This window comes from Strix aluco, chromosome 3 (assembly GCF_031877795.1).
Source record: "Strix aluco isolate bStrAlu1 chromosome 3, bStrAlu1.hap1, whole genome shotgun sequence".
NCBI classification, from domain to species: Eukaryota; Metazoa; Chordata; class Aves; order Strigiformes; family Strigidae; genus Strix; species Strix aluco.
In genome coordinates this window covers 49,269,620-49,289,654 of record NC_133933.1, presented here as the reverse complement: position 1 = coordinate 49,289,654, position 20,035 = coordinate 49,269,620, and the positions used below count along the sequence as shown (strand labels likewise).

At 37.1% G+C, this 20,035-nt stretch overlaps 1 protein-coding gene across 10 annotated transcripts in view; it reads right to left on the bottom strand.

Annotated features, from left to right (window-relative positions):
* SIPA1L2 (signal induced proliferation associated 1 like 2) overlaps positions 1-20,035 on the bottom strand; it is a 151,048-nt gene that overhangs the window by 113,648 nt on the left and 17,365 nt on the right. For 9 of the 10 annotated variants that reach the window (XM_074818464.1, XM_074818466.1, XM_074818468.1 and 6 more), the window contains exon 2: positions 8,509-8,581. The exons of the other annotated variant lie outside the window; for it this stretch is intronic. The gene's annotated coding sequence lies outside the window, so the exon portion shown is untranslated. The remainder of the gene's footprint in view (positions 1-8,508; positions 8,582-20,035) is intronic. 10 annotated transcript variants of the gene reach the window in all.

The following is a 20,035-nucleotide window of genomic DNA, read 5'->3' as shown; positions in this document are numbered from 1 at the left end:
CTGACACAGACATAAGTCAGCTCCTTCAGCATTCACGGGTGCATACTATCAAGTCCCATGGACTTCATTATGCTCAGTTTGTTTAAATATTCCTTAACTTGATCCTCCTCCACTGAGGTTAAGTCTTCCTTGTTCCACAGTTTCCAGGATTCCTGAAGACCAGTCTTACCAGTGAAGTCTGAGGTGAAAAAAATGTTGCAGTCTTTTCTGTGTCCTTTAGCCACAAGATCCCCTACCCCATTCACCAGTGGGCTCACATTTTCCCTAACATTCCTTCAACTGCTTATGTACTTGTAGCAGGTTTTTTGTTGCACTTCACATCCTCCATCAGCTTTAATTCCATGAGGGCTTTGGCTCTCCCTGAACCATTTTCAAAGTCTTGTATTTTTTTCATTTCTCATCTTTCCCATTCTGTTACATGTTCTGTTTCTCCAGTTTTCTCTGATAACACTCTCCTTCACAAATGCATACACCTTTTCCAGCCTTCCCACTCACACTGCACAGTTCTGGTACCAACCAAAAACAAGCTCATAGGATATGCTTTTGACCCATTCTTCAGTCTATCTTCAAAAGTATTTGCATTAACTCTTAATTATTTCAGATATTTCATTAGAGATTTTTTTCTGCAGGAATCAAAAACAAAGGACTTCAGTTAAGATAATTTATTGTAATCCTTCACTTTGTATAAAAGAACAATACACAATTCATTTTACTGAAATAAACTAGATTATATTAATTAAGAGATCATGAATTAAGAGATCAAGATCGTGTGCATCCTTCCTCACCTTCCCCCCTCCAACAACTTACTTTCAATTCTTTTTATTTGGTTATTAGGTTATTTCTTCTTACATCTTTTTAGTTAGCACCACTGGCGCATCAGCCTGTTCCTCAAAGAGAAAATACATACTGCATTTGCTGAGGGCTAGGGAAGGAAGGTTTTACACTATGTTCTCTCAATTTTTTTTGAAAATAGCTGTCTCTCTCCCTTCTAAGACTCATCACTCTCCAGCTCTTGATGCTAGCTCTCCTTTCCTTATATCTAACCTGCCAACACTCCGTCTTTTTTCCCCACACCCTCTCCAAAAGAGCTAGCACTAAATACAAAATAATAAGCTCTTCCATTTTATTAACTTGCATGTTAATTCACCTTGATTTCTCTTTCTGGTGAACCTCACTAGTAATGCATGCCTTCACAAGTGGTCAACTAGTGTTTTTTACCGTTACCTCTCTATTATTTAGAGTGATATAGCATTTGAATAGGTGAGAGAGTCCTACTACTTTCACAGATTCATCTAGGTTGGAAAAGACCTTGAAGATCATCTAGTCCAACCATTAACCTAACACTGACCGTTCTCAACTACACCATATCCCTAAGCGTTATGTCGACTCTACTCTTAAACACCTCCAGGGATGGGGACTCCACCACCTCCCTGGGCAGCCCATTCCAACGCCTAACAACCTGTTCTGTAAAGAAATACTTCCTAATATCCAGTCTAAACCTTCTCTGGCGCAACTTGAGGCCATTCCCTCTTGTCCTATCCCTTGTTACTTGGTTAAAGAGACTCATCCCCAGCTCTCTGCCAGCTCCTTTCAGGTAGTTGTAGAGGGCGATGAGGTCTCCCCTCAGCCTCCTCTTCTCCAGACTAAACAACCCCAGTTCCCTCAGTTGCTCCTCGTACAACATGTGCTCCAGACCCTTCACCAGCTTCGTTGCCCTTCTCTGGACACGCTCAAGGAATTCAATGTCCTTTTTGTAGTGAGGGGCCCAAAACTGAACACAGTAATCGAGGTGTGGCCTCACCAGTGCCGAGTACAGGGGCAAGATCACTTCCCTGTCCCTGATGGCCACACTATTTCTGATGCAAGCCAGGATGCCATTGGCTTTCTTGGCCACCTGGGCACACTGCTGGCTCAAAGCTTCAGTAAGCTTTCCAAGATTCAGTAAGCTGAACGGACAGATCCAGCCAACCTAAAAAGTCTTCCTAGAACCACAGACTTTGTGAAGCCCAGTGCAGAGAAACCTAACATAGCACAGGTATTTTTTTGGCTTGTTGCCTTTAGGAACCAAAAGAGCTCTCTGCCTGAACTGGTGAGTCCTGCCAGATTTATGTCAGGAGGGAACCAGACTGGGAAGACCAACTCTGCAGTTTGGTATGATTTTACAAAATCAAACAAACAACTCATAGCATTAATAGTATTTTGTAGTATGTGTTCTAATAACATTTTGACAAAATATTGGATCACTTACCCATGACCTTTCCACTGAGGTGACAGATGAATGGACTATTATGACTATGTACCACTCCAAAACTCAAGTATATAGCACACCATGCCTTGAAAAATAAAGCAGCTTAATATTTTATTTATACCTGACTAAGTATATTTTAATACTTCTCACAGAGGAAATAAAGGATAACAATTTGGAGAATGAAAAGGGATATTTGAGAGATCAGACATCATACAGAATTACTGAATATATTACATTGCTATTGACAAAAATGCCATGTGCCTATCTGCATTCCTAGTTAGTTATTTTTCACTTACCGGTTATTGCTAAAATTCTATCATCATTCCCTCATTACATCTGGAGTACTGTGTTCTGGGTTCCCCAGTACAAGACAGACATGGAATTACTGGAGTGAATCCAGCAAAGTGCCACTAAAATGACTAAAGCATGACTGGAGCATCTTTCACAGGAGGAAAAGCTGAGAGAGCCAGGACTGTTTGGCCTGGAGAAGAGAAGGCTCAGAAGGGATCTTAACAGTGCCTGATTGGGGGCAATGAAAAGGGAGCCAGACTCTTCTCTCTAATGTTCAGTGACAGGACAAGAGGCAGCAGACACAAACTGAAACACATGAAACCCCATTTAAACATAAGAAAACACTTTTTTTCTGTGAGAGTCAGACAACAGAACAGGTTGTCCAGAGAGGCTGTGGATTCTCCACCCTTGAAGATATTTAAAACCTGACTGGACCTGGCCCTGAGCAACCTGCTCTAGCTAACCATACTTAAGCAGGGCAGTTGGACTACATGATCTCAAGAGGTGCCTGCCCACCTCAGCAATTCTGTGATTTGTCTGACACAGTTTATCTTCTGAAAACAATTTTCTTTGCACCAAATGCATGCCATGTTTTCCACGAAAAATTTGTATCATACGACATATTAGTGGATCAGATTTCTTTACATTAAGTTTCTGAAAATACGGTATGTTTATGCATGAACAACATTGTTCTAGCTACCCCCATATCATAACTATCAACACCATTACAAACTGTCAATAGTTTAGGTTTTCATTAATTCACATAAACACATAAGCCTTTAGAAGCAGCTTCTTTCCCAGGTCACAGATATACTACCAAGATATCAAACTTCAAGATCATATAAGTTGTCCCACACACGTGTGTCCCTATACGATAACTATCAGAAATATAAAAGGAATAGTGGTTCAGTAACTAGTGGTTCCGTTTATCAGTAGCTAAAGGTGAAGAGAAGTAGACTTATTTAAATTTATTTTTTATTATTATTAAAAGGAAATATGCCACTTGATGCAAAACTAAGACCAAATGCTGAATCTATATTCACTACATATATTTGGACACATGCTCCCAAAAGTCACCCAGAAAGCAGATGATGACTTCAGCAAATATGGATAACTTTATGACTTAAATCTGACACTCATATATGCTATGTGCATGTACAGCCTCTAATTTTACTATCTGTTCCTCTGCCTTAACAGTACATCTACAGACATAATGCAGGTCTGTGCAGTTGCAAGAGCTAAATGACCTAATATAAGTAATTTAGATTCCTTTTAAAATAGTCAAAATTGTAAAGATTTCTCAAACATTTAGTTTTGTGTGATCATTTTTAAATTATCTCTTAAACAGAAACAAGCTTCAAAGATTTTTTACTTTTTATTGTTGCCAGTCTTTAATAAATGGTTAACTACTCAACTTTCTTCAGATACAAAACCACTACCAGTTTTCTACAATAAGAATAATTTCCTTTTTATCTTCTTATGCCTGCACTTATGATAGAAAAAGAGTGAGTAAATTCTTATGGTCTACAAAATACTCTAGGTTACATATTTTAAAATCAGAATTACCGAAACTGCTAATCAGTACCAGTGCTACCATAATTGTAAGCTATACCCAAAGAACTATTTTGACATAAGCATTTTAGCAGGATATATGTAACAAAACCAAACAAAAAATAAACATCATTGTGTATTTAGTTCATGGATGAGCAAACCACAAGTTTCTTCTCCCAGTTGTAAACAGCAATACTTCTTGTGTTACATACCTTGCAAATTATGAAAGAAACACAATGCACCTCATGAATATATCAGCACATGTAAGATTAGACATCTGTAATGCTCATTCTTTTTGCAGAATTATTATATTACAACTACTACTACTTTGAGCTATACAGAGAGCAAAAGAGAACTACAAATTACATTTTTCACCTTCTTCCAGATTTCTTTGAATAGCTATTATGCCTTGGCTAGCTATACAGCCAAAAGATAAAGCAAATGCAATACCAGAAGTGGTTATCATACAATACTAGACTAGATTTACCAGTGTTAAGTTCTCGTTTACTACATAATTAGCATTATTCAAATGCCAATATTCTTGACAACACATAACTCAAAATATGTTACAATATTGTCCTCTTGATCTGACTATTTCTGAAGCAAAACACACTGTTTATATGAAAAGTAGTAGGTAAGATTTTCAGAGGTATGTTCTACACTGCCATTAATATAGCAGAGCTTCATCAGGTTCAGTAATACAGGAGTGTTATGAACTTATTTCGTATTACAGAACAGACCATTTATTGAAAAATGGAGTCTTAGATGAGAAGAGGAAAGAAACTATTAAGTTGATGTGAGCAAAGGAAGCCACTTAAACTAGGTGGATGCTCAATAGCTACATGTTATCATTTATCAGGTTTTAACTGCGGCAGTGCACAGAGGGCACAGGGGCTTAGGTGGCTGGACAGAAAGTTCAATTCTGTTTCTTGCATCAAAGCATAAGCCAGCTATGCCAAACCACTGGCAGGGAAGGTCAATTACTCAGACTCTCCTAAATCTATGATTCTTTGAAGTTTGACAAACCTGTACAGAATCCAGAAGCGGTTATCTTACTTCATAAAAATCTCTGAATGCATAATAAATTTACAATAATTTTTAAAAAAAAGATCAGTTCTTTCAGAACTTTTTTCCTCTTCTGGAAACAATATGTAGTTGGAAATTAAAGTGAAAAGTTTTACTGCTGTCATCAGTATGATACAGACAGAAAACTACTACACTGGGAAAAAAAGTACAAACTGCAATTTCATGTAGAATATTATAAAGTATAAAGCAGAAATTATCTTCAGGCACGCATTCAGAACACCTCCAATGTTCTAGGAGGGCAGCCCTGTCCTGTATCTTCAACAGGCATGGGTACTTCCCAAGCAGCTGTTAGAAATTTTGCCCCCTCTCTGCTCTGTCTCCATGTTTGGCTGGCCTCCCTAGTCAGATATCTTGTCTATTCTGTTGATGTCTGTCATGGGCACTGCATGACTATACCCGTCTCAGTCAGAAAGAAAACTATTGCCTCATACCAGATGTAGTCTAGTCAGAAAAGCTGGCCACCAGCATGGGCATTAGATGCTTGAACACCAGCTCTTACAAGCTCAGTTTGCTTCCTTAGGCAAACAAAGCTTAGCGTTGAACTTACAAACAATAATAGATTTGTTTGGACCAGCACTGTTTAACATCTTTGTTGGGGACACAAACAATGGGATGGAGTGCACCCTCGGCAAGTCTGCCGATGACACCAAGCTGTGTGGTGTGGCCAACGCGCTGGAGGGAAGGGATGCCATCCAGGGGGACCTGGACAGGCTTGAGAGGTGGGGCCATGCAAACCTCATGGAGTTCAACAAGGCCAAAGGCAAGGTTCTGAACATGAGTCAGGGCAATCCCAAGCACAAACACAGGCTGGGCAATGAGTGGATTGACAGCAGCCCTGTGGAGAAGGACCTGGGAGTAGTAGAGGATGAAAAACTGACTATGACCCAGCAATGTGTGTTTGCAGTCGAGAAAGCCAACCGTATCCTGGGCTGCATCAAGAGAAGTGTGGACAGCAGGTCGAGGGAGGTGTTTCCCCCACTTTGCTCTGCTCTCATGAGATGCCACCTGCAGTACTGTGTCCAGCTCTGGGGCCCCCAACATAAGGGCAATGTGGACCTGCTCAAATGGGTCCAGAGGAGGCCATGAAGATAATCAGGGGGCTGGAGCACCTCCCCTATGAGGACAGGCTGAGAGAGTTGGGGTTGTTCAGCCGGGAGAAGAGAAAGCTCAGGGGAGACCTTGTAGCGGCCTTCCAGTACTTAAAGGGGGCTACAGGAAAGGTGGGGAGGGACTCTTCATCAGGGAGTGTAGTGACAGGAGGAGGGGTAATGGTTTTCAACTGAAAGAGGGTAAATTTAGATTAGATATAAGGAAGAAATTCTTTCCTGTGAGGGTGGTGAGGCACTGGAACAGGTTGCTCAGAAAGGCTGCAGATGTCCCCTCCCTGGAAGTGTTCAAGGCCAGGTTGGACGGGGCTTTGAGCAGCCTGGTCTAGTGGAAGATGTCCCTGCCCATGGCAGGGGGTTGGAACTAGATGATCTTTATGGTCCCTTTCAATCCAAACCATTCTATGATAATTCCTTCTTTGTGCAAAAGAGAAAAAAGACAAAAGAGAAAAAGCAACTACTACAAAAATTAGCAGCCTAGCTTAGAAGATTACCTAGAATTTCTCTGTGTCTGCTTTTAACCCAACTGGATTTCACACTGATCATATCCTCATAACTGTATTAACCTAGAAAGAAGGGAGGTAGAAGGGACTGAACTTCCCCTCATACCCCACATCTGCACATTACATAGAAAGAAGGAACATGAGTACGGCACTTTTTTTCTATGATACCCATTGAAGGGTAACTTCAGTGCTAACACGAAAGTGGGAAAATTTTGAGAGCTTCTCTTAAAAGTTTTCAGCATTTTACTTTCCTACTTTCTCCTGCAGCAGCTGTAAAATTGTGAAGTCCTGAGCTATATCAAAATGTAACCTTAAATCTAGAAACATTTATTACCTCTTACCTTTAATTTTTGGTACACACACTTGATACATGTTTGACATTAGACTGCCCCAGGAATGTTGAATGAGCCACAAGACATATTATGGCCCTGTACTATTCTATTTCTTCTCTACAAAAGAAGTCTCCCACAATTACTTCTCCCTCCTGCTACTATCTCTCCACTTTTTAATATGAGAAACCCATATTTCTAATTTTGCATCTATATAATTGTTTTTCTTTCAAGTTAGTTTTCTTCAAACAGTTTGTAAAAGACTGAAAGTTTTTCATCTGGACCACAAGCAACTAAGCATAATTCTGAAATGCTTACTCAAGTCTCAGACAATTATACACAATTTTTTTTCCACTTTTTATCATTATCAATATGGTACTCCATTCTTCAAACAGAAGTAGTTACAGTACATGTTTACGATGTCTAACATTGACCAGATTACTAGATATATTAACCGAAGAATTATTCATGTGGCAGATTTCTCTAGATTTTAGTATTCTTGTGAACCCATGGAGTGTAAATAGAATGAATGAATTTGATCGTTTTTCAATTCTGTATTGAAATACTTTTCAAATGTTTGCATGTTGTTGAAAGTAAACAATTTACCTATAGATCCCCAAAAGCAGGTTTTATTCAGAAGTAAACATGCATGCACACATGGACAGGAAGGTGTTCATCCCCCAATAAATTATTCATTTCTTTACTATGCTGCAGGGAGCACGTCTTCATTAGATGACAGATTTTGTTCAGTCAACATGAAGTATTTCTAAACCTTAGCCATACACTAGAACTATAAAGCAATCCAGTTGGACTAGATCAAGGAGTCTGCAGAATTAGGAGCTATAGAAGGATGACTCCTGCTGCAGAAAATACTAAGATGCCATGATTTTTGGCAACTGTAGGCTCAGGATTTTCTATAAGCAGCCTAATTAGCCCTTACAAAGGACACTCAGCGTATTATGCTAGCATCTATTTCTGGTCATACTAGCTCTTTTCCAGAGGAAGACCAAGCTAAGAATTTCCAAACCACTAAAATTATGATTTTATTTTTGGCTTATCCGATGTATTAAGGAATGCAATCATCCTTCTGTATAGTAACAGCTGTATAATAAGAGTTGCCTCAAAATGATTGTACCATACGCTTCAATATTAATGAGAGGCAATCTGCCAAGTTACAGATTTCAAAAAAGACTAAACTTCACTTGCATGCTGAGCCATATAAATGATTCTCTTATGAGTTTGCTAAGATGCTTTAGATATCCCAAAGAAATTCAGTTGGTGAGATGTCAAACATCAAGACAGACAGCAGCACAGCTGCCGTTTTATTTAAAAGGTAGGGTAATACTACAAATATACTGAAAATCTATTTGTCACTGGTTAGAAATTATGCTTACCTTTGGCTAGAAGGATTCCCAAAGGATGCCAATCTGAGTCACTTTTTTTCTGATATCAGTAAAAAGGAGATACCTGCAAGTCAAATGGGAAATGTTTGGGGTTTTTTATTTTTAAGTGAACACTTAAACACTTATGATACTAAGGCATAAGTAAAACCAATAATCTTAAGTGAACACTTGTGTAAAATGAGAATCTACTACTTCATACATAAAAAAATATCAAGAACAACTCAATGGCTTTAAAATTCAGAACAGTCTGACACATACCACATGTATGTGTTGCAACAGAGAATTTAAAGCTGGTTTCTGTGTAAATTCCTGGCAATAACCAGAAAAAAAGCTTTACTAGGGGAAGAGGTCATGAACCAGTAGCTGCTGAACCATCAGACTGTTTCATTACAGCTCTGCTTCAAAGGTGATGATAAAGGGTCCACAGCTATTCCTAGAATTGTATTATACTGTATTAGCTTAATATTTTCAATTACAAGTATGAGAAATTTCTGAAGTTCCATAAAATGTTCTGAAGGAAGATAGTAGTCAGTTCATCCAAAAAGTTTAGAAACATTCTATAAGAATCTGTGGGATGACTTCCAGACAGTAAAGTATCTAACACCGCAGACTCTACATTTGACATTTCTACATTTACTTCTGAATGAAGTAAAATAAAAGTATATGTAAAGTAAAAATATTTTATAGAGGTCTGATCAACATACAGAGATATAGAACATAAAATTATCATATACCTATAAAGGTGATTTGCTTTCTATTTTATATCTGCTTTAACACAGTTTCAAAGGGAATTTATTTTATCATGACCTCAGATAGTAAAATCTAGCTTGAAAATACACAATGTTACATTCATATTGAAAGAAAGGATAAAGAAAACACACACAGCAGGAACAGATGTTATTTCCTGTACTAAATCACCATCATAGGGATAAAAATAATTCTAGTATTTTACAGAATAGTGCATACAATGGAAAAGAACACAAAGCCTCAAAATCCTAAATCAGCTGCAAATCTACGTATTATAGACACCAGTAATGTAAACAAACAAAAAGCCCATAGAGATGGAATGCAGGACAGTTTATTATTACCCTCATTTTAGGCCTAGCCAGAACTAGGCAGCCACTTAAGTTTACTTTTATCAGTATGCTCACAGCAGCAAAAACCTCCTAGTGTACTTATAATCTAGAGCTGAAGCAAACACTTTCACCAGTGCAGCTCTTGTGGGAGAGCTAAAACAAAACTAAACCATATCAGTAGTAGTGTTGACCAATATCATTAGATAACTAATCTGTTTGCCAACAGAAGACACAATTAAAAAACCAGGTTGGTTATTAAAAAGAAAAATCTCATTCCTAACCTAAAAAATTACATCTGATTAAGACAAATTTCAGTCATAAACCTCACTCAAGTAAAAGCTGAAACTAAAGCCAAATTTTTTAACTTTTTTATTCATGAATCCTGGAAGAAACGCACTAACAACATCTAAAACCCGTAAGAAATAAGAGTACCCAAATTCTAAACAATCCTTGCATATGGTAAAACAAACAAACAACTGAAGAATGAAAGGAAGTCCAGCAGAACAAACTTGTTTTCTCACCTAGATTATTGCTGGGAGCAAAACTATATGTCCTTGTACAAACTGTAGACTGGCATGTATTTTAGTCTAATCAGACAAACTAGAGACAACTATTTAAACCAAGAATTATCACAATTTATAAGTGATACACGTAATTCTATATAGGTACAAGCCCATACTGTAGTCTCATAGTGTCACTTTTGTTCCAATGTAAAACTGAAATGGAATCATAAAGTAAATCATATATATATACACACATATATACAAACATACAGAAATACTCAATAGCCTTTCCAGACAGATAAGAATAACAAAAATCCATCCTTATTTTTCAATAGGAGCCTCTGGATTCATAATTTATACTATCTGGGTAAGAGGAAACATCAGCACAGAGGGAGAACCAGAAAAGTAAGTACATCAGAAGAAAGCAATTGCAAAAACGGAAAATAAAATTTTATATTGGCTATAGTCAATTTTCTAAAAGAAACTGGTTTCAATTTTCTATAGATAATTTTATGAAAATATTACCACTATTTGTGTTGTCTTTCTCACAACAAAAAAAAAATGTCTTCATATATTGCAAATCACTAGAAGAGCAAGCTTCAAAAATATCTGTCTCAAAGACAGTTACCAGATTGCCTATTTATGGGAGTAGAAAGTAGAATCAATCCACAGAGTAAAGTAGGATTGGGAGGACTGTGTAGCTCTTTTGTGAGGCAGTCAAATGGGAAAACGCTAGGCTTTGCCCACATATTATTTTTTTTAAATCCAAAGTTCTTATACAGAATACTGCATCAGGAAAAAAAAAAACCACATCTAAAAATTAAAAAGAAATTTAGGTTTTTTTAATAATTCATTATTTCACCAGCATTCTAAGAGTTTTCTTTATAACATCTTGCCCTTACATTCGTGAAGATCGACAAATGAAAAAAAAAAATACTCAAAACTTAAAGTAATGTATGTTCCTTTAAACTCACATAAAGTAACAAATTCTAAATCAGAAATCAGGAGTAACTATGCCTATTTTCTTGAATGTACTTTAAAACTTATTTGTAGCATTGAACATCATAAGACTCCTGTGCATAAGGCAATTACCATACATCTGTTTTACCTGGACATCTCATTTCTACTATTCCCAGAGTACCATCTGGGTTGCTTTATTCTCCAGGAAGTAATACATGCACTTCATTTGCTGGTTTGTTAGTCTTTTCTTTTCCTAAATGTCCTTTGGAATTGAAAACTAGAGCCTTGCTTCTACAGGGAATGTCACTGAGGAAGACAACTTGGCCAATAACAAGGCAAAGAAGAGTTCACATAAGAAGATACCTGAAATGCAGGTAGAGGTAATTCCTAAGTAGACTAAGAAGGCAAATCCTTATTAGTACTTCTGTTTGGCAAAATGTCAGACATTCACAACTGTTGCCTGCCATACAGTGCACCTCATTTTTAACCATGAAAACATAAGTTTTCTGAATGAATCTTTGGTATTATGTCCAATCTTCTAATATTTTCTATTCCTATTTTTTTACCATAGGAAAAGTGGAAAGAGAGAACAGTATCAGTACCAGACATCAGATTTTCTCCAGGCAAGTTTTCTTTCTCTACCCAAAATAGTTTTGGCTATGCAGAAGAAACCAATTCCAGAAAGAATGGGCAGACAGGCAGCATCCTAGTCAGGAAAGCCTAGTTCCAAGCAGTCTTTCCAGTGTTCTGAAACACTGGACAGATGGTCACTGCAGAGATAAGCTCCACAGCAAGTTCAGTATGTCCAGAATATCAACTTGCCACAGTCAATTTACACAGTCAGTCTGATGCACCCTGGACATGCTCAACTCATAGCATAGGAGCCATATTTCTGGTGGGATATCCAAGCAAAAATAAGAGAACTTTCAAGGAAAAGAAGAAGCAGTAGTGAAATCTCTGAGAGATAGGACTAGCAAATCTACTAGGAAAGTTTGAATCAAACTTCCATGCATACAAAAAGAAGCTAGATTTATTATATATGAAAGATGTATAAGGAAACAGTTCCTTACATATGAAATATAAACCTAATATTTTCCTCATTAAAGAAGATTCATAATAAGAATGTAATTACATCTGAGATCCCTTTCACTTTGAAAAAATATGATGTTCAAAATTATATGTAGTCCAGCAAAATAAATTCCACATAGCACCACAAAGACTAGCTAATGCCTTGTTGAGTCATTTGGTCTAGACTGTAGGAGGGTATTGGTATTTGTTTCTTCAAGACTCCAAACTTTTAAGAAGAAGCCTTATGCTTTCCTCTACACCTAGACAAAGTCTCATTCATGACTGCAGTAGCTCTTTTGGTAACACTCCACCTAGAATGAAGAAAGAACTGAAAAATACAGAGAGAAATCAAACAAGAAGACAGACACTTCTGGCCTAGAACACAAAACCAAATACGGGCAGCAAAGAAATCATTTTATTTCTTCTATAAGGACAAAGACTGGGCACATGCTCCATTCACCGAGATATGCCAGAAGGTAGACCGCTCTCAGTTGCCATTTACATACACACGCTCCGGTCTTAGACTGAAATATCCGGACATCAGGGTTTCTGTGTGAGGAACTGGATTCATAACGTGTGTGTGGGGGGGAAATAATTTCTGTAACAGGGAACACTGCTGTTAAGGCTTTTTGATTTAATATCACTTCTGAAACCAGAAGTGGAGCTCCGTATCTATTAAGTAATCGAGATTTTTTACTTTCTTCGTTTCAATGCTTACAATTGCCTCTTCTCGGTATTCAAGTACTAACTACTTTTAAAATAGGGAGCAAAAGAAATTATAAAAACTGCTATAATAAGTTTCCATTTTCAAGTGTGACTACAGTAAAAGAATTGCAGATAAAATAGATACAGCTAATGACAAGTAATATTGCATGCATATTTTTCTCTACCCTGCTCAGTTTTATTGGCAAAACTATTGTCTGTCCTATCAGCTTGTATATACACCTGAGGTTTCAAGAAAGCCAGAGTATTCTATAATGCTTAAGCAGAATTTAAATACCTAATCCACAATTCTTACTGGTGATAAAGGTTATTGCTGGTACTACAGACGAATGAAAATTAAATAGCTATTCACAGAAATTAATTTTATAACACAGGCAAGAATAAGATATCCTGAGTCATACCAGAATTACAGTTAATATAGTTCACAGGTGGAGCAGAACTTTGAAAATATGTACACTCTACATGTACATTTGAAACTATTACTTTCAAGAAAAATCCAATTATGACATTTCTCTAGCAAAGACAACTGTATTTCAGACTGCCAGCTGGAAGACAGATGTACAAAAGTAACTCAGACCAGTAATTAAAAGTATCAAAAGTACTTGTTTTTAAATGAAAGCGAAATTCCATAAGCTCTTAGCTTTTATTTTGGAGTTTAGCCTGTATCTGATCAAGTTCTTACAATGATCCCAGGTTACATGCAGGATTCGGGACCAAACCAAAGCACTGCATGTCCTAACTCCTGCTTTGATTTCAGCAGCTAGTGGAGGCATCTAGCACTTCTCAGGGTCAAGACTTAAGTGATTACATGTATTTTGCTGTTTAGTTCCCCTCCAAGCACTACATTCAATTTAACTCCATAGAACTTCCGATATTCCCAACACAATAGGCTGATCTCTGTAAAGGCACTTTTCCTTCCTTTCATACAGAAAATATCCTGTAAACAGCTTATTTCCCACTAAGTGACTCCTTTTGTTTACAGGAAGGAAAGGAAACAGAAATCTCTCCATAAAACAGTGAGAGCTAAAAAATTCTGTTTCACTTCCTACTGTGCAGGTGTTTCATACATGAAATCTATTGTAATCCTTCATTTCAGTGAGAAAACATGCAGCTTCTTTTTGAAATACAGACTGAGAAATAGAAAACAGTAAGGCTAAGGAAGTAGCAGCATGCTTTACTGTGAAACAGAATGAACATATACAATAAGCACACCATAAACAAGATCAACAATGTATTTTTCCCCCCTTAGCTCTGTATAACAAGACACTGAAAAACAAAAGGCACCAAGACTTAGAAAGGGAAATGCAATAAAAGCATGGACTCAAGAAAACAACAGATATCCCTGATCAGGCATTCACTTGGTTTGCATTGCATTTCAGTTCTCCCCAAACTCCACCCTCTGTCTTTCCTTCTTCCATACAGTTCCTGCTGCAACACACACAGTGTTTTCTCAAGGCCCTAAATGTAAGCTATACAAGGCAGTATCTTTGCTTTAAACCTTGTAAAATCCCTGGCTTTGGACACCACAATTCTTTTATGTGTTCACTTGTGAACTGGGTTTGCCTTCTAAATCCATAAATTCTTTCTTAATTTTATGCTGCCCAGATAAACATGTTCAAATCAACGTTCCAGACACCTCTGACTACCAAAAAAAAAACAACCCAACCCAAAAATCAAACCAAAGGGGGTTTTTTAATACAAGTGCTGGTTGAAGTGTTACAATGTCTATTTAAAACCCAAACTGGAATTCCCCATTTACAGATTTTTCTTGGATGCTGTATTCTGAACTGCTGTACTAAAGCCACGAGCACAATGAGAAATAGCTTGTGTTGGTTCAGGATGCCTGGCACCTCAGTGTGTACATTTGTTTGTGAGTTTCAAAAATACCAACATCCACCACAGTAAGAAGTACATTCATCTCTAAGATCTATAATTCTCTATCATCCAGTGGTGTGTGGAAAATTAAAATTCTAAAAGAAATCAAGTAGATGAGGGCACTAATCATGCAGTAGGCTACCCATACCACTCAGTTTAATAGGAAATTGATAAATTTATCACTACCACATACTATCACAGCACATCTACGACAAAGACTGTCACAATGATATAAAATATAAAAATATTATCACAAAGTTAAATTTACCTCTCTTTGGAAGGGATACCTTATTTGGTCCAGGCTGGCCTGACCTCACTAGCAGTTTTTTTCAAACAGGTCAGTTTGCAGATATTTTACCACCAGAGTAAAACACTGTTCCTAGTTCCACAGACCAGTCCCTGTACACACAGCAAAGGAGGGATGCCTCCCCAGTGGACGCATTTCCAAACTCTGAGCATCCAGCTGAGTGTAGCACAGGGAACAGCATTCAATTACCAGAGAGCACACTGCCCAAACACCCATCTTAAAGCAACAGCAAGCCAGCTGGAAGGACTGGGTGGGCCCAAGACAATTTGAGGGTCATCAGATCACCACTGTTTCAATCCAAACACTTTCAGGGGAACATGCAATTACTTGGAGTTTGTTAAAAGCAGCTTTCCATACCAAGCTGAACTATCATGTTATGTGATCAGCTACCTGGGAAAACAAATTACATCACTGCAGTCTGAATACTTAAAGAAAGATTTGCTAATTAAGGGCAATTAATTACACAGCAGTACTAATTTGAAAAGCAATATCCATTCAGCTTTTGTCTACTTAAGTCTCAGATTGACTGCTGAGAAGAATTGTTTATGGGATCTGCCGAGCAACCTGTAACTTTGGATGATCCTTTCTCTGAGATGTATAATAAAGAGTACTTGCTAAGAAATACATAAGCTGGACAGTGCAATATATGCTATTTTTCCACTCTCTAATATAAGTAGCAGTGTAAATAGGGCTATCCTTAGGCCATCATAGTTTTCTTATACACAAACGTAACTATACCTTTATACTAAAGATGAAAAATCAACTAACCCTGCTCTGACCTGTAAGAGTTCTATCACATTTTCAATATCACCTCAAGTAAAGAATATTCTTCATTATGAAAACAGAAAATGTAAGCAAGACACAGCTCTACCTTCTAAACTTCCTTTTCAACTAGGAAAGGGTTTGTGCATTACACCAAAATGATTTAGTCAGAAACGAGCACAACACCCCACACTGCCCATCATTTCACTAGATGTCTTTTTACCTATGATAAATTGGCAATTAATATGGAATGTACTTATTTTTAAAAGGTAATAAACAAAGAGCCAAATCTTTATCATTTATATTTTCAACATATCACTTCACACACTGCCATTCATGTACATAATGTGAACACCATCTTCATTCCTACCTTTTTTTATATGAAACAATGTTCAGCTCCAGACATTTTTTTCTCCCTTTGCAACACCCCATTTTGACCACACAGCAAAAGCATGTAATAAGACAACAAAGAGAGCAGGAAACGGTATCAATGCTGGCACTACAAAATATCATGCCTGGACCATAAATTACAGAAAATTCAGTAGATAATATAGGAGTAGCTAGTATAGCCACTTTCAGATCTATTCTGCCTGCTGCTTTTCTGTTCTCTGCCAGGAATAGCTCAACATTTAGTCCTCACATTCATATGTTTTTTTTTTTTTTACTTTGTACTATGTCAGACCCCATCAGAGAAATGAAGAGATAAACAGCTTAAACGTGAGTGGCTTGGTATAACCACAGCAAAGTTGAGTACCACACCCCACAATAGAGACAGGGGCTCTTAACTTCCCTGTATTTTCAGAGCACAGCAACAAGACATTTACAGTGCTTTTGATACCACCTAAAAACAAAAAAAAAGGAAACCTTTTGAAAGTGTAAATGCTGCAAATATTAATGATAAAGATGAGTTACCAGCCTGGAACTGAAGCGACTAAAAGACCGAAATCATTGATGGTATCCACAGAAAAGCAGATTTAAAAAAAAAAAAAAGTCAGCTAGAGGATGAGGTGGTACCTGACAATTCCCAGTTAAAGATAAGAGGAATGCAGCAACTGACTTACGGCAACTGCTTGAAAGCAGCAAAGATACAAAAATTATTCACAAGTCATAAACCAGGTGTGAAACAAACAACTAAATTACAGTGATGTGAACACTATTCACAGAAATAATATATTTTTTTTTATATTTTCACATAGGACTGCTTAATATCTTATTTGTCATTAACTTTTGTCTGGGGTGAAAAAATACTTTTAGTTATTTTCTTGAGCGGAAAGCGTGATTTTAAGTACCATGGAAAAACCTGAAACATTTCTTTATCAGCTGTTTTCTTCAAGATTGAAAAGTAGGATGGTTTTCAGATGCTATCAGTGGAGGGGACTGGTTTTGATATTCTTATTTTCTCTCAAAAACAAGAGTAGAATTTTGTGAATATCATTTGCAAATGCCTTATTGTGTGTAGGATATGCCTTTTGACAGTGTTGTTTGCTTTTTCAAATAAACATATGAGCCACAGTCACATTAGAATGGGGTAATAAAAGAAAGGGGATACAGAACAAACAAAAACATAATCAGTTTAAGTTTCAGAATGGATGTGAGAGACTTCTGGAAGTCATGCGGTCCAGCCTTCTGCTCAGAGGAGGACTGCCATCAACACTAGAAAAGGTCAGGCATGGCTGTCTTGCTGAGTCTTCAAGATCTCCAATGATGGAAAATTCAACAGCTTCTCCAGGCACTCTGTTTCAGGGTTGTACTGGCCTCCCAGTAGTGTTCTTCCTCATGTCTAACATGGACATACCATATCACAGTTTGAGGCTGATCTGGTGCCACTGAGAAAAATTCAGCTCTACCATTTTTGTAACTACCCTTCAGGCAGCTATGGGATACTCTTAGGTCACCCAATAGCTGCTGCTTTGTCAGAGTAAATAAGCCCAGCTCTGTCAACCTCTCCCAGCAGACCATTTGCTCTAAGCAGTGGGCCTTCTACCTAATTTACTGGTGCTCCCTAGTTCCTCAACATCCCTCTTGAACTGTGGGAAACAAAATTGGATATTTAACATAAATCAAGATCTTTAATATATCATCCAGCTCTCCTACTGAAATACCCAGTAATTTAAAGAAACTAGTTTGCCAAATTTAGAAATTTATTTGATCATTTCTTCATTCAACACAATTATAACCTCATAGTGCTTTTTATACACACTGAACTTCTGCATTTGACTGAAAATCCTATTAAAAATACTGTACAGTCCTTTTTCAGCCTTAACTCTGAAACAACATTGAAAAGGTTGACAATGCCCAGAATTGCATTTGAAAGTCTCCCATTTCCCTTCAAATAGCAGAGACAAAAATAGCATAATTGGTCATCAAATTCATTCCAAGAATATGAGTCTCATAATTTACTACCATTGCTTTTTCTAGTCAACAGTCAATTACATAGTGTAATAGTAGAGTGGAATAAGCCAGATTAAACACACACAATGCAAAACAAAGAGGAATATATAAGGTAAATACACAATAGAAAATGAAGAATTAATGGTGATCCTTTTGAGGAGCACAGAGATCCGAGCTATCATCTGAGCTGGTAAGTACACTATAACATACTGTAACAAGAACATTATCCCTTTTTCAGGTCCAGAGGGAATAATTTGGAAGCAGCCCAAAACTTTCAGCATCCCAGATGCCATTAATCCATATAGATACATCAACCGATCTGGTGACAGATTTTGGGTACATGTTGATTCTAGCTTCACTGAAGTCAAAGAAAAGTTTATCACAGACAAAAATCACTATGATTTCACCTGTTAAATGAAATTGGGAAAACAATATATTTTATCAAGTTTCTAACACTGGATGTTTTAGGACATGGTAGCTGTCATATATTAAAAAAATGTGAAGCCCATGGAAGTGTAACTTTTATGTAACAATTTGATTTGAACAAACATCTTTTGGAGGTTAGAATGAGATAACAGAGCTTTACATACTTTACAAAATTATAAATTAATTCTTCTTCAATTACTTTGACTAAGGAAGCATGTTTTGGATTCCCATTGCAACTAGAGCCCAATATTTATTTACTTACACTACAGTCCAGAGTATATTGTTTTCCTGACCAAGAAAAAAGTAAAATTTGCTCACCAGTGTTTCATTCATCCAGTGTTTCTATGAACAGTTACTAAATAAATAACTGATATTACCTACTGGGGGGCAAGGGAAGTTGTTGCTTTTGGTTGAGGTTTTTTTGGTTTTTTGTTCCTCTCCACCCCCACCTCCCTGATATAGCTGCAGAGAAGGCTCATTCACAAGGATTTTTAATACAGGTAATTAAAATTACCACCTCTACTACTGTTTCCCAGCCCTTTGCTCTTTATTGAATGGCAAAACAGAAGAATAGTCAGTGAAGAAACTTTAAACTAAAACTTGGTTTCTGGTCAGCATTCCCTCATTTTGATTCCTTTTCCATTTATGTTTGACAGATATATTTCTTCTCTTCTATTAAAAAAAATAAACCCACCACAGAATTTTGATTGTACAAAATTTCTAGTTTAAATCCTTAAACCCATTATTCTTGCAGATGAAGCTTCAATAACTTCCTTCAAACATGGCATACTTTGTGTGGTTTTGACTGAAAAACACACAGTCTGTATTTCAGACATGCCTAAATATGCCAGCCTGCCAATCAAACTAGAAGCATCCCAAAGGCACTACTGCACACAAAAAGAGATGAGGAAAGGCACAGATAATAGCCTGCCTCCTGTAAAGCAAAAAATTACTATGAGCAAGGTTTGTTTGCTGTACCAGAAATATGTGAAAGCAGTATTTGTCATGGACTTTTATAGACTTTACTGTCTGGGGAAAAGAAAAAAAAAACAACAGATCTAAATTACAAAATAATTACCAGGGATAACAGTTTCACTTCATCATGTGCCATATACAGTAATTTTCTTTCCATCTTCAGTAAGATAGTCCCTGGGTTTTTGTATATAAAGAGGCCATCTGCTGCTGAACTTACATAAGTGTCCTTAACTGTGGAGCAGTTACAGCTATTCAGTATTTGTGAAACAAGAGTATATAAGATGGAAAAAAAAAGATGGGGGAAAAAAAAAATTGCCCAAGAGACAAATCCACTCCCCATATTTTTGCACACAGTTTAGAAATCAGCACGCATCACAGAAATAAAAACAGTGTTAAAAAAGGTGTTTACAATCTCAATTTAAAACTCCACCAGTTAAGATTTAATAGATTTC